Source organism: Elephantulus edwardii, unplaced genomic scaffold (assembly GCF_000299155.1).
Source record: "Elephantulus edwardii isolate Elephantulus edwardi_28Jun2011 unplaced genomic scaffold, EleEdw1.0 scaffold00209, whole genome shotgun sequence".
NCBI lineage: Eukaryota > Metazoa > Chordata > Mammalia > Macroscelidea > Macroscelididae > Elephantulus > Elephantulus edwardii.
In genome coordinates this window covers 4,220,572-4,234,088 of record NW_006399959.1, presented here as the reverse complement: position 1 = coordinate 4,234,088, position 13,517 = coordinate 4,220,572, and the positions used below count along the sequence as shown (strand labels likewise).

Genomic DNA, 13,517 nt, shown 5'->3' with positions numbered 1-13,517 from the left:
ATGAATGATTATAAACAAATAAAAAAACAATTTAAAAAATAAAGATACGTTATGCTTTGGGGAGATAAAACCCCAATCCAACCTTCTCATGAACAAACATGGTATTCTTCCCCTCTCCCCCATCTAGTGGTAAGAAACTATGCTGCAATCCTGAAAGCACACAGTTCAAATTCACCAGCTGCTCCATGGGAGCGATTAACTGCCTCTGAAAACCTGCTGGAAGGTCAGCTATGGGTCAGTTCCAACTCGATGGTACTCATCAATAACAATATTGTTGTTGGCCCTTCATTTTGGAGGGTTCTAGATGGATTTGAACCTCCTGCCTTTGGGTTAGTAACACAACTTGCCATTTAGGTCACCAAAGCATCCCAAATTTAGAGATTAGCCTGGTTACAAATCAACTAAATTTTGACAGTCAGGTAAATTTGACAGATTGGCTTCTCCCTCAATATTTAGCACACCTGACAAATTTGATCAACTAAACACATATACATCAAACAACTACAGAGTTAAAAGAGTTAACTCTCTTGCTGAAGCTGGTGCATAGAATGATCAAGCAACATCTTCCTAAGCACCTATGGGCTCTTGAAAATGAATAACTCAGATGTTTAATGTATCAATTTGCTAGATGCCATAACATTTTGGTTCTTAAATTTATTTTCCATTTTTATTTGAGTGAAAATTTATAAAGCATGCTGGTTTTTCCATTCAATCATCTGTAATCATTAGTTTTCATAACATTAATTAAAATATCTACAACATAATTACCCTTCTCCAATTTCTTCCCTGCAATTTTAATTTTAATGAATCCTTTTTTTAAATTTATTTTATTATTATTTGTGTGTGTGTGTATCAAATAGAATCTGACTGGTACAGGAGGAGATGCCCCTCGTTCTCCAGCAGAGCACCTGGTGGATTTGAACCGTGTACCTCTGGGATTGCAGTGTAGCTTCTTGCCACTAGGCCACCAGAGGTCCCTTCTACGAATCCTTCTATCCTGCCCCTTCCTGGGCACGAATTCTTTTATTTTGCCTCTTCTCAGGCCTTGATCCTTGAGCAGACACTGCCCTTATCATCTTGGAAGGCTGCTCACTCTGGGGAGCTGTTGTTCCCTTACAGCTTTTGTTCAGCTGAATTTGAGCCACAGGGTGAATTTTGTTCTCTGATGAAACGACGATTAAAGACCATAGTCTCAGGGTCCCACCAATCTTTAGAAGACTAGTAAACCTGGATTTCTTTCTTTTCCCCCTTTCATTTTATTTTTTAATAAAGTATTTTTTATTTTGTGATTTTAATGAACATTTACAGAAAAGTTAGATTTTCATTCATTCATTATTGCACATTTTACCCCTTCTTCCCTTCCCGTTTCCCCAGTTCACTTTTAAAAAAACAAACCCTAAAACACAACTCATCAATTGTTGCACAATTACTTCCCCACAGTCCTCTTTGAAATGTACCTCTTATTCTTGGCTGTGGTCATACACATAATGCCTAGTCATATATTCCTTTTAAATAGTTTGGTCCTTCATCTGTTCCAATGCAATGTTCATTATCTATCCACTCTTATCCTATTCTCCTCCCAACCCCCCATGTCAGACCTGCTTGATAACAGGGGTGCTAAGTAGTATTTGTTCTTTTGTGACCGAGATATTTAACTCAGCATAATGTCCTCCAGGGTCACCCATGTTGTGTAATGTTTTATGAGTTCATCGTTTTTCAGTGCTGCATTCCATTTTAGCATGAATATGTTGTTGTTGTTGTTGTTGTTGTTGTTGTTGTTGTTGTTGTTAAGTGCCGTTGCGTTGCAGGCAACTCATAGCGACCCTGTGAAGGAGAGTCCTCAACACTTGTGTGTCTCTCATCCTCTCTCCAGGTTCATAGGGTTTCTGGAGGCAAGCTAGTATGGAAGTGGATGCTGCTCCTGCTTCCAAGCTTGTTTGTTTTAATTGGGGAGTTTCACCCAACACTGTCCACAATGGCTAACCAACCATTAACGCATTTGACACATCAGTGTCACAGTGTTCAGCCTCACAGCAACTACAAGTTAACTGCTGTATGGCAAGTGGACACACCAGGGCTATACGACCTAGAGGAATGTTTAAACAAAAACAATGAAAGACAGGTCCAAGGGCTGCGGATTAAAAGTCACCCACCTTTGGCTTGGTTGCATCACTTTCAGTACACTGGGCCAGCTAATCTCTCTCTCTCTATGTTGATGTTATTGTTGTTCAGTGCCTTCAAGTCGCAGGCGACTCATAGCAACCCTATGAAGGAGAATCCTCAACACTTAGCATGAATATACCATAGTTTTTTTAATCCATTTATTGTTGGGCACTTGGGTTGCTTCCATCTCTTTGCTATTATAAATAACATAGCAATAAACATGGGTGTACATATATCTGTTTGGATGGTGGTTCTGTTTTCTTTAGGGTATATTCCCAGTAGTGAAATTGCTGGGTCAAATGGTATTTCTATAAACAACTTTTTGAAAAAACACCAAACTGCCTTCCATTGTGGTTGTACCATTTTACACTCCCACCAGCAGTGAATAAGGGTTCCAACCTTTCCACAACCTCACCAGCATGCTATTGTTGCTGGTAATTTTCTTTTCTATTGGAGTGCATACATAATCCGTATACATTGTGTTTTATTCATGCACATTGCCATTTTACACATTCCTGCAATCACATTATGTTTCAAATGATCGTCCATACACATCTTGGGTTTTGTTGGCTGGTTTGTTTGTTGTGTTGGGTTTTTGGGTTTTTTTTTCACTTTCTTATGGAATGCGTCATGAATCTGCAAGTCATTCTTGCACAGGGGCCATGCTATCAGTATTATTTTCATTTTAGAATATGTGCTGATGAAGCGAGTTATATACACATTGTATTTTATAAAATCAATCACCATTGATCTGCTTACTACTACTCTGTCTTTTCAGGTCTCCACTGAGCTTTCCTGATTACTTCACCCCCTCCCTCCACCCACCAAACTCTGTTATCTTAGTGATTTCCCACTCCCCACCTTCTGCCCTCCTGACCCTCTTCCCTTCCCCTTTTGGATTTTTACCCACATCTTACTAGTTATCTTTCCATAGTCTTATGCAGTATTTTCCTTATGAGACTAAGTTCACTCAGCATAATGCTTTCTAGACTCTCTCATGTTATTTATAATTATAGAAAATAGTTTCTCTTGAGTATTCCATTGTTTGAAAGTACTATAATTTCTCAATCCATTTTTTGGTTTATAGACATTTGGGCCATTTCCATTTTCTTGCTATTGTGAATAACACTACTATCAACATAGGTGTATAAATCTCTGTTCATGTCTAAGTTCTGTTTTCCTCAGATTGTATTCCTAGCAGTGGAATAGCTGGATCATATGGGATTTCTACATTTAGCTTTTTAGGAAATGCCAAACTGCCTTCTAGAGTGGTTGTGCCATTTTACAATCCCACCAGGAGTGCATCAGAGTTCCAATATCTCTACTTCCTCTCCAACATTTATTGCTTGCTCTCCTGTTTAATTTTGCTACTGCTACTGGGGTCTATATGCAGAACCAATCCTTCGGGAGGCAGAACTTTATGAGGAGGAAGGTGGCATCAGGATTGGAGGAAGACTCATCAACAACCAATGTTAAGCAGATGATATAAGCTTGCTGAAACAGAGGAGGACCTGAAGCGCTTGCTGCAGAAGGTCAAGGATGTAGTCTTCAAGATGGATTGAAGATCAACATCAAGAAGACAAAGTTCTCACAATTGAACAATTGGCAGCACCATGATAGATGGAGAAGAGACTGAAGTTGCTCAGCTTGCTCAGCTCCACAATCAACACTCTTGGCATCAGCAGTCAGGAAATCAAAACACGAATTACACTGGGAAAATTTGCTGTCAGGGACCTCTCCAGAGTACAGAGAAGCAACAATGTCAGTCTAGAGACTAAGGTGCTCCTGATCCAGGCCTGGTCTTCACAATTATTTGCTATGCATCAGAGAGCTGGATAATGACTAAGACTGATGGAAAAAGAATTGATACCTTTGAGTTGTGATGCTAGAAAAGAGTCTTGAACATATCATGGACTTCCAGAAAAACAAATAGGTCTGTCCTGGAGAGGGTGAAACCAAGCTCATCCTTAGAAGCGGGGATTTTGAAGCTCCATCTCACATACTTTGGGGGCTTGGCCAGGAGGGACCAGTCCGTGAAGAAGGATATCATGCTCGGAAGGGTGAAGGGACATCACAGTAGAAGAAGACCCGGGATGAGATGGATTGATAAAATAACTGGGGCGCTGGGCAGTGTGTCAGAGTCAGTGATACCGGCTCAGGACAGGGCAGGCTTCAGAGCTGTTGTACTGAGAGATTAGCTATGAGTCCTAGGCAACTCGACGGCACATACCAACAACAACACTGGGGTGAGGTGGTATCTCATTGTGGTTTAAATTTACATCTCTCTGATTGCCTGTGATTTTGAGCCTCTCTCCATGTGTGTGTTGGCAATCCAATTGTCTTCCTTTGTGAAAATTCTTCCCATGTCTTTTGTCCATTTTGTGATTAGGTTGTCAGTCTATTCTTTGTGGAGGCCCTGGATTATAGCATTCTCTAAACTTTCCTTATGAGACCATTGTCTGAAATGTCATTGCCAAATATGTTTTCCCAACAGGACTTAATCTTCAGAAGGTCCCATTGGTCTATTTTTTTCTCTCTCCTAGTTGTGCATAAGCCCAGTCTTTTGGATGTTGTTGAGTGTTGTTCCACATTTCCCTCTGAGCTATCCAGGATCTCCTATCCTTTTCAGATGATTAGTAGACTAGGACAGAAGGTAAGATTAGGCATTTTATTTTTTTATTTAATTTTTAAAAAAATTTTTATTGTATTATTTTTACATGTACGGTCAAATCAGATCTGACTGGTACAGGAGGAGATTGCTCCCTCCTTCTCCAGCACAGCATCTGGTGGATTTGAACCGTGTACCTCTGGGATTGCAGTGCAGCGTCTTGCCACTAGGCCACCAGAGCTCCCTAAGATGAGGCATTTTATGTATGACATTAACAATTTGGAAATGAAGTGCATTAAATAGTGAACTGGGGGAGGGAAAAGGAAGGAGCTGGGAGGAAAATGTACATCAATGTATGAATGAAAACCCAACTTTTCTGTAAACTTCTGTTAAAAATCACAATTTTTAAGAAACACTCATGAATGAGGTGATGTTGGCTGGTGGGCAGTGGTGGACTTCCGACCCTGCTCTCAGGCTCCTGGAGATGGGCGTTCACCTGGCCTTCGGACCAATTGCTTTTATGCATCCCTGCTGCTCCTTCATTTAAATGAGCCAGTTACAGGTCTTCTATATGGGTCTTGGTGGCACAGAGTGTAATGCGTTGGGCTGCTAACCAAAAAAGGTAACAGTTCGAACCCACCAGCTTCTCCTGGGGAGAAAGGAAGGGCTCCCTCTGGTCCAACTCCCCATCAGGAGAAATAAATGGTTTAGAGACCGAAAGAAAAGAAAGGAACCCAATGAGTCAGAATCCACTCAGAGACAGATTTTTGGTTCTATATTCAGCACCCTCTGTTATTCATAGAATTTTCAAAGGTGTGTTATTTCAGAAAGAGAAGAAGACCCTCAATAAGATGGACTCTCTCTCTCTCTCTCACACACCCCCCCCACACACACACACACACGATGGACTGACATAGAGACTGACAATGGGCAGGAAGTTAACTGAGATCTTAAGGATGGCACAGACCAAGGCAAGTTTCAGATCTGCTGTTTATAGGGGTCACTAAAAGTCATAATCTACTTGAGGGCACCAAACAACTATGACATTGAGCATCCCTGGTAACACAGTGGTTAAGCACTCGGCTGCTAACCAGGAGTTGGATTATTCAAATCCACCCAGATCGATCTGGCATCTGCTTCCATTAGAAAGTCCAACCACGAATGAGGTGAGAAATTATGGTACATTCACTCAATGGAATTCTATGCAGCACACAGGAGTAATGATTTTGGAAATTATTACCTAACTTGGGAGGGACTGGAGAGCACTATGCTGAGTGAACTAACTCAGTCCCACAAGGGCAAATATTGTATAAAACCACTATTGTAGAATGAGGATGAGGATGGAGGAGGAAGGGTAGAAGCAGAGGGATGGAGATATGCAGGGGGAGAGGGGGATTAATCATGGCTTGCATAAGCTGATGAATGGGGTGAGGGGAATTGAAAGAATCTCTTCTCGAAAACAATGTAGTAGAATTTTGTAAATAAACTAATATTTTTTTTAAAAAAAAAGAAAAAAATTACAGCCAGGAAAATAGGATCTCATTCAGGCAAAGAGCAGACAGGTTTGTAAATGTACTCCTCAGAAACTTGACTAAAAGAGACAAAAGAGCAGCACTTGTCCCAGAATAAAGCTTAGCTATCAGCGAGGTGCAGGGAAATAAAGAATGAAGGCTAAGGGGACTCCAGAGTGGAAGGGTAGTGAGTGTTGTTGAGGAAACTGCAGTTATGTTATGAAACGAAATGTGTGTGAAATGTTGAATGGCAACATGACTAGTGCCATAAACTTTTACCCAAATCACAATTTAAAAAAATAAAAATCCCAAGGGGCAACACTATTCTGTAACAAATATGGACACTAGATGAAAAAATTACTCAGGTCACCTTACAAACAATCACTCCCCCTGTGTCAGAGTGTATCTTATTTTTCTGGGTCTGCTATAGCAAAGATGCCACAAAGGGGTGACTTTAACAAGAAGAATGTATCCTCTCACTATTTAGGAAGCTGTCGTAGGGACTATCGAGTTAAATAGCAACCCCATGAGCTAGAGATCTGAACTTTGCCCTATGTACACTACCCTCATCATCTCCAGCACATTCATGTCCATTGCTACAGTCATGGTTTCAGTCCACCTCACGGAGACTCATCTTCTCTTTTGCTGACTCCACCTTTCCAAGGATGATGTCTTTTTTCGAGGACTCACCTCTCCTAACAACATGCCCCAAATATCCTGGTTGTACTTTATTCAAGGCGAATCTGTTTGTTCTTTGGCATTTAGGACTCTTCGTACTGAATTAGTACTTTTGGGACATCCAGTACTCTTCTCCAATACCACAGCTCAAAGTCATCAATTCTTCTGTCATCTTTATTCATTATCTAACTTGCAGTAACTGAGAAGACCATAGTTTGAATCAGATGCAATTTAATCTTTAAACTGACATCATTGCTCCTTAGCACCTTGGAGAGGTCCTTGAGAAAAAATGTTCCCAATGCAACATGTCTTCTGATTTTATTTTTTCCACCCAAGGTTGAAAAAATTTATTTATCCTGAACATGAAAACCTTTAACAAATTTAAGGGAGCTATAGTTGACTGACTAAGGTGCGTCTGATACAGGCCATGGTCTTCGCAATCACCTGTTATGCATCAGAGAGTTGGACAATGACCAAGGAGGATAGAAGGAGAATTGATGCCTTTGAGCTGTGGTGCTGGAGAAGAGTATTGAGGGTACCATGGACTGCTGGGAAAACAAACAGATTTGTCCTGGAAAGGGTTAAACCGGGTGGCTCCTTGGAGGCAAGGATTCTGAGGCTCCGTCTAACATACTTTGGACATGTTGTGAGGAGAGACGGGTCCTTAGAGAGGGACATCATGCTTGGGAGGGTGGAGGGACGGCGCAGGAGAGGAAGGCCCTCTATGAGGTGAATTGATTCAGTGACTGGGATAATTGGGATGGGAGTGTCAGAGACAGTGCGATTGGCACAGGACAGAGCAGAGTTTAGGGCTGTTGTACATAGGGTCGCTATGAGTTGCAAGCGACTCGATGGCACATAACAACAACAACAACAATAGTTGGCTGTGTGGATCACAACAAATTGTGGCTGACTCTGAGAAGAATGGGAATCCCAGAACACTTGATTGTACTTATGCAAAACCTATACTTGAACCAAGAGGCAGCTGTCAGAACAGAGCAAGGAAACACTTCATGGTTCAAAATCAGCAAGGGGGTCCACCAGGGATGTGTCCTTTCTCTGTACCTTTTCAACCTACAGGTGGAACAAATCATCTGGGAGTCTGGGCTCTATGAAGAGGAATGTGGCATCAGGATTGGAGGAAGACTCATCAATAACCTGAGTTATACAGATGACAAAACCTTGCTTGCTGAAACTGAGGAGGACCTGAAGCACTTGTTGCAGAAGGTCAAGGACTGCAGCCTTCAATATGGATTGAAGCTCAACATCAAGAAAGCAAAGATTCTCACCACTGTGCCGATTGGCAGCATCATGATGAATGGTGAAGAGATTGAGATTGTTAACAGCTTTTGTTTACTTAGCTCCACAATCAACACTCTTGGTACCAGCAACCAGGAAATTAAAAGACAAATTGCATTGGGAAAGTCTGCTGTCAGAGACCTGTCTAGAGTACTGAAGAGCAACAACATCAGGCTGGAGACTAAGGTTCCTGTTCCAGGCCATGGTCTTCACAATTATTTGCTACACATCAGAAAGCTGGACAATGCCTAGGGATAATAGAAGGAGAATTGATGTATTTGAGCTGTGGTGCTGGAGATGAGTACTGAATACATTATGTTAAGAGGACAAACAGGTTCGTCCTAGAGAGGGTGAAACCAGACTGCTCCTTGGAGACAAGGATTCTGAAGCTTCGTCTGACATACTTTGGGCATTTTGCAAGGAGGGACTAGTCCTTGGAGAGGGATATTATGCTTGGGAGGGTAGAGGGACAGCGCAAAAGGGGAAGATCCTTGATGAGATGGATTGACTCAGTGACTGGCATAATGGGGGAAGGTGTGTCAGGGATGGTGAGGTTGGCTCCAGATAGAACAGGGTTCAGAACTGTTGTACATACAGGGTTGCTATGACTCACAGGCGACTTGACGGCACCTAACAACAACAACAACAACAACAATATGGTGGACTAGTGGAAAGAAGCTGCGCTACAATGCTGAAGGCACTCTGTTTGAATCCACCAGATGCTCTGCTAGAGAAGGAGGGGCAATCTCCTCCCATGCCAGTCAGATCCAATTCGACGGTACACAACAACAACAACAAAACCAAACAAATTTGAATTAATTATCTAAAATTTGTTACTTGTAGTTTTCACCTGGCAAAGATTAAAAAAAAAATGTACAAGTAACTAATAGACATCAGTCACAACATAATCCTGGATCAGCCTGCACCAAAGCCTGATGCGCCTTTAATTCTGAACCATCATCAGAGAGCAAGAGAAACCACTGCATATCATACAAATTAAAATTCACATGTGCCAAGAATGAAAGACCCCAGAGGAATAAAAAGACAAACCCCTAGAACTCATACTAATGTTCAATACCTTAATTAAACGAAACAGTGGCCTGAAATGCCACTGACAAAACTGAAAATAGTGGCTGTTTACCATCCAAGAAATCCAAGAGGCTTGGATCCTTTGGCATCAGAAATCCAGGTTATTCCAATTATGTGAGAGTCCACTTCCTCCATGCAAGAGTGGAGAAGGCAGCATGCCAACACAGAATGAAGAAAGCCATCGCTCGAGAAGCACTCAGAGAAGGGGCTTTAACAGAGACCCTGACAAAGTCAGGCAGAAACCAGAGTGGTTAGGGAGCTGCTTGTCGTCAGTTTCAGCAGAAGGTGATCGAATTCTAAGGATGAATGCAAAAACTCGGGGGCAGGAGGTTGGCATGTGTTTGGGCAAATCTTTAAGTGAAAGGTAAGATCAAGAAGCTATGAAAGTCCTCCATCATGGTGACACAGTACACAGTCCTAGAGTCCTGTCACTGGCCTGGGAAGAACACAGCAACATTTCAACTGATGTTTGCTCTATGACACCAACAGAAGAACTTTTCCTGACTTCAACTGTGGGACAGGGTTCCAGAGTGGGGTCATTTTAGAAGATCCTGTCAGGCTTTGCGCCCACTTCCTGAGTAAATTTTTTTCTCTATAAAAACAATAAAAAAATTAAAAGGACTACACTCCTACATTTCATTTTTAGTGTCTGCGTTCTAGAAGGACCTGTGTCAGGGAGGCAGGATTCAAATAAGAAGTGACACCAATTAGATGCCCTCTTTCATAAAAAGGAATATCTATGAGTCACCAACAGAAGCTGTGAAGGCACAGTTCAGAAAATAAACTTGTAGAAACCAGTGACATTATTGTGACCAGGAGGTTTGGTAAACGCTGAGTTCTGAGTTTGGGATCATCAGGAAAAGGCTACTTTAAACCCTCTGGAATTTCAAAAATTCTCTTCAGAGAGCAAGTCTGTCCCAGGTCATGGCAACCAGCACCAGAACTTCCAAGAAGGACCAAAGGACTACACTGCTGTTTGTGTCGTTGATTGCTCTGTGTATCCTCTCCGGAACTTCTGTGGACTCTTGTTCATGCTTTACAACTGTCATCACCACTGCTACTCATTAATCATCTCTTCTAGCTTGTTCTGGTGAGCTTCTGCTTCCATGTCTTATCCTTTGGGGACCTCCCCAATATCAATGGTGAACATCACAGTCTTTGGAGTCATGATGGACATCCAGTTGCTAAAACAAAAATTGTATATTCCATCCAAGTGAGTGGCAAATGTGTACATCCCACCAGACTCTCGGTCTCCTTTATAGATCTTTTATTGTCAGGCCTTGTAATCTCCACATCGATATCCAAGAAGTTGCCCTCTCCTCAGCGTCTTCTGATTTCTTGACTGCTGGTACCAAAGGTGTTAGTTGTGGATCCACACAAGATAAAATAGTTGACAACTTCAATCTTTATCTATCACGATGTTCCTTATTGGTACAGTGGTGACAGTTTTTGTTTTTTTGATGTTGATTTATAATCCATACTGAACGCTGTATTCCTTGATCTTCTGCAGCAAGTGTTTCAAGTCCTCCTTGCTTTCAGGGAGCAGAGTTGTGCATCTACATAATGAAGGTTTTTGATGAGTCTTCCTCCAATCCTGATGTCACATTCTTCTTCAAACAGTCCAGATTCCCAAATGATTGTTCAGCATACAGAATGAATGAGTATGGAGAAAGAATACAGCCCTGATACACATCTTTAGTGATTTTAAACTATGCAGTGTTTCCTAGCTCTGTTGAAACAACTTCTTGGTCCCGGTATAGATTTAATATGAGCACAAGCAAGTATGAGATTCCCACTCTTCTCAAAGTTAACCATAATTTTCTATGATCCACACAGTCAAATGTCTTTGTATAGTCAATAAAACACACAAAGATAACCTTCTGGGATTCTCTGCTTTCAGCCAAGATCCATCTGACATCAACAGTGATATCCCTGGTGCCACAGCCTGTTCTAAACCCACCTTGAGTTTCTGGCAGTTCTCTGTTGATTTACTGAGCTAGTCATTATTGGATAATCTTCAGCAGACTTTTACTTGTTTGTGATATTGTTCAATAATTTCCACATTCTGTTGGATCACATTTCCCCCCCTTTTATTACTAGCAAATCAAATGAAAAATATTAAGGTAACAAGAGAGAGGCAGAGCTAGTGAAAGGGAGGCCACTCAGAAGAGTTAAAGTGAAAATGAAAGAAGAGGAGAAAGGGGACAAATGACCCACTAACTCAAACCTTACAGTAGAAAAAGAAAGGAAAGGGCTGAATCACCTTTTAAAGTTGTGATTCTAATGAAAATTTATAGAAAAGTTTTCATTCATTAATTGTTACACATTTTCCTCCCTCCCCTCTCCCAGTTCACTCCATTTCTTTTTTTCCCTTCACACCCAGCTCCCAGTTCACTTAAAAAAAAACATTCACTCATTGTTGCATAATTTCCTCCCTCCCGCAGTTCACTTTACTTTGCACCTCTTATTCTGAGCTGTTGTCATACAAATAATACCTAATCAGCTATTCTTTTCAAACAGTTCTTTCCTTCACTTATTCCAATTCAAGGTTCATTATTTAGCCGATGTGTTCCTAGTTTACCCCCAACTCCCATGTCAGTCCTGTTTTAGAACACTGGTGTTATGCAGTAATTGTCCTTTTGTGACTGAGATAGTTCACTCTGCATATTCCCTTTTAAAAAAAAAAGGTAACCCAACAGACTGTGGAAATTATTGAACAATATTACTAATATCACACGCAAGCAAAATTCTGCTGAAGATTATCGAAAAATTATTTGACCAGTACAGTGACAGAGAACTGCCAGAAGTATAAGCTAGGTTTAGAAGAGGTTGTGGTACTAGAGACATTATCTCCAATGTCAGATGGATCTTGGCAGAAAACAGAGAGTGCCAGAGGAATATCTATCTGTGTTTCATTGACTATGCAAAGGCATTTGACTGTGTGAATCACAACTAATTGTGGCTGATCAGAATGGGCATCCCAGAACACTTGGTTGTGCTTATGTGAAACCTATATTCAGACTGGGAAGCAGTAAGGAAACACTACTGGTTCAAAACTAGGAAATTCAATCTATATGAAGAACAGATCATTTGGGAAGCTGGGTTTTATGAGGAGGAACATGGCATCAGGATTGGAGGAAGACTCATCAACAACCTACGTTATACAGACACAACCTTGCTTGCTGAAACTGAAGAGGACCTGAAGTGCTTGCTACAGAAGGTCAAGGACTGTAGCCTTCAATATGGATTGAAGCGCAACATCAAGAAGACAAAGATTCTCACCACTGGTTCAATTTGCAGCACCACAAAAGATGGAGAAGAGATTGCTGTGATTAACAATTTCAGCGTGCTCAGCTCCACAATCAATACTCTTGGCACCAGCAATCAGGAAATCAAAAGATGACTTGTACTGGGAAAGTTTGCCGTCAGGGACCTCGCCAGAGTACTGAAGAGCAACGATGTCAGTCTGGAGACTAAGGTGCACCTGATCCAGGCCATGGTCTTTGCAATTACTTGCCTCAAAGAGCCAGACAATGACTAAGGATGATAGAAGAAAAATCAAAGCCTTTGAGTTGTGGTGCTGGAGAAGAGTCTTGAACATACCATGGATCACCAAGAAAACAAATAGATCTCTCCTGGAGAGGGTGAAATCAAGTTTCTCCTTGGAGGCTAGGATTTTGATGCTCCATCTCACATACTCTGGGCACATGGCCAGAAGGGATCAGTCCTTGGAGAAGGACATCATGATTGGAAGGGTGGAGGGACAGCACAGAATAGGAAGACTCTGGATGAGATGGATTGATACATTAACTAGGGCAATGAGACTGCCTAAGAATAGGGCAGCTTCACAGCTGTTGTACATAAGGGTACATAGGGTTGCTATGAGTCACAGGCGACTCAAAAGCAGATAACAACAATGTTTTATAGGGTCACCCATCTAGTGTAATATTTCCTGAGTTCCTTGTTTTTCTAGTGTGGGATCACCTTTTTTGGGAATAGGAACAAATATCGATCTCTTCCAGTCAGTTGGCCAGGTAGCAGTCTTCCAAATTTCTTAGCTCAGAAATTTAGTTCTGTCTTCATCACCCCTTGCTATTCTTGATGCTGAGATATAATCCATACCAAAGGCTGTATTCCTTGATCTTTTGCAGCAAGCGTTTCATATCCTT

The 13,517-nt window shown here is 41.4% G+C and overlaps 1 protein-coding gene across 1 annotated transcript in view; it reads left to right on the top strand.

Annotated features, from left to right (window-relative positions):
- LOC102843483 (collagen alpha-2(IV) chain-like) overlaps nucleotides 1–13,517 on the top strand; it is a 47,642-nt gene that overhangs the window by 22,791 nt on the left and 11,334 nt on the right. The window lies entirely within an intron of this gene.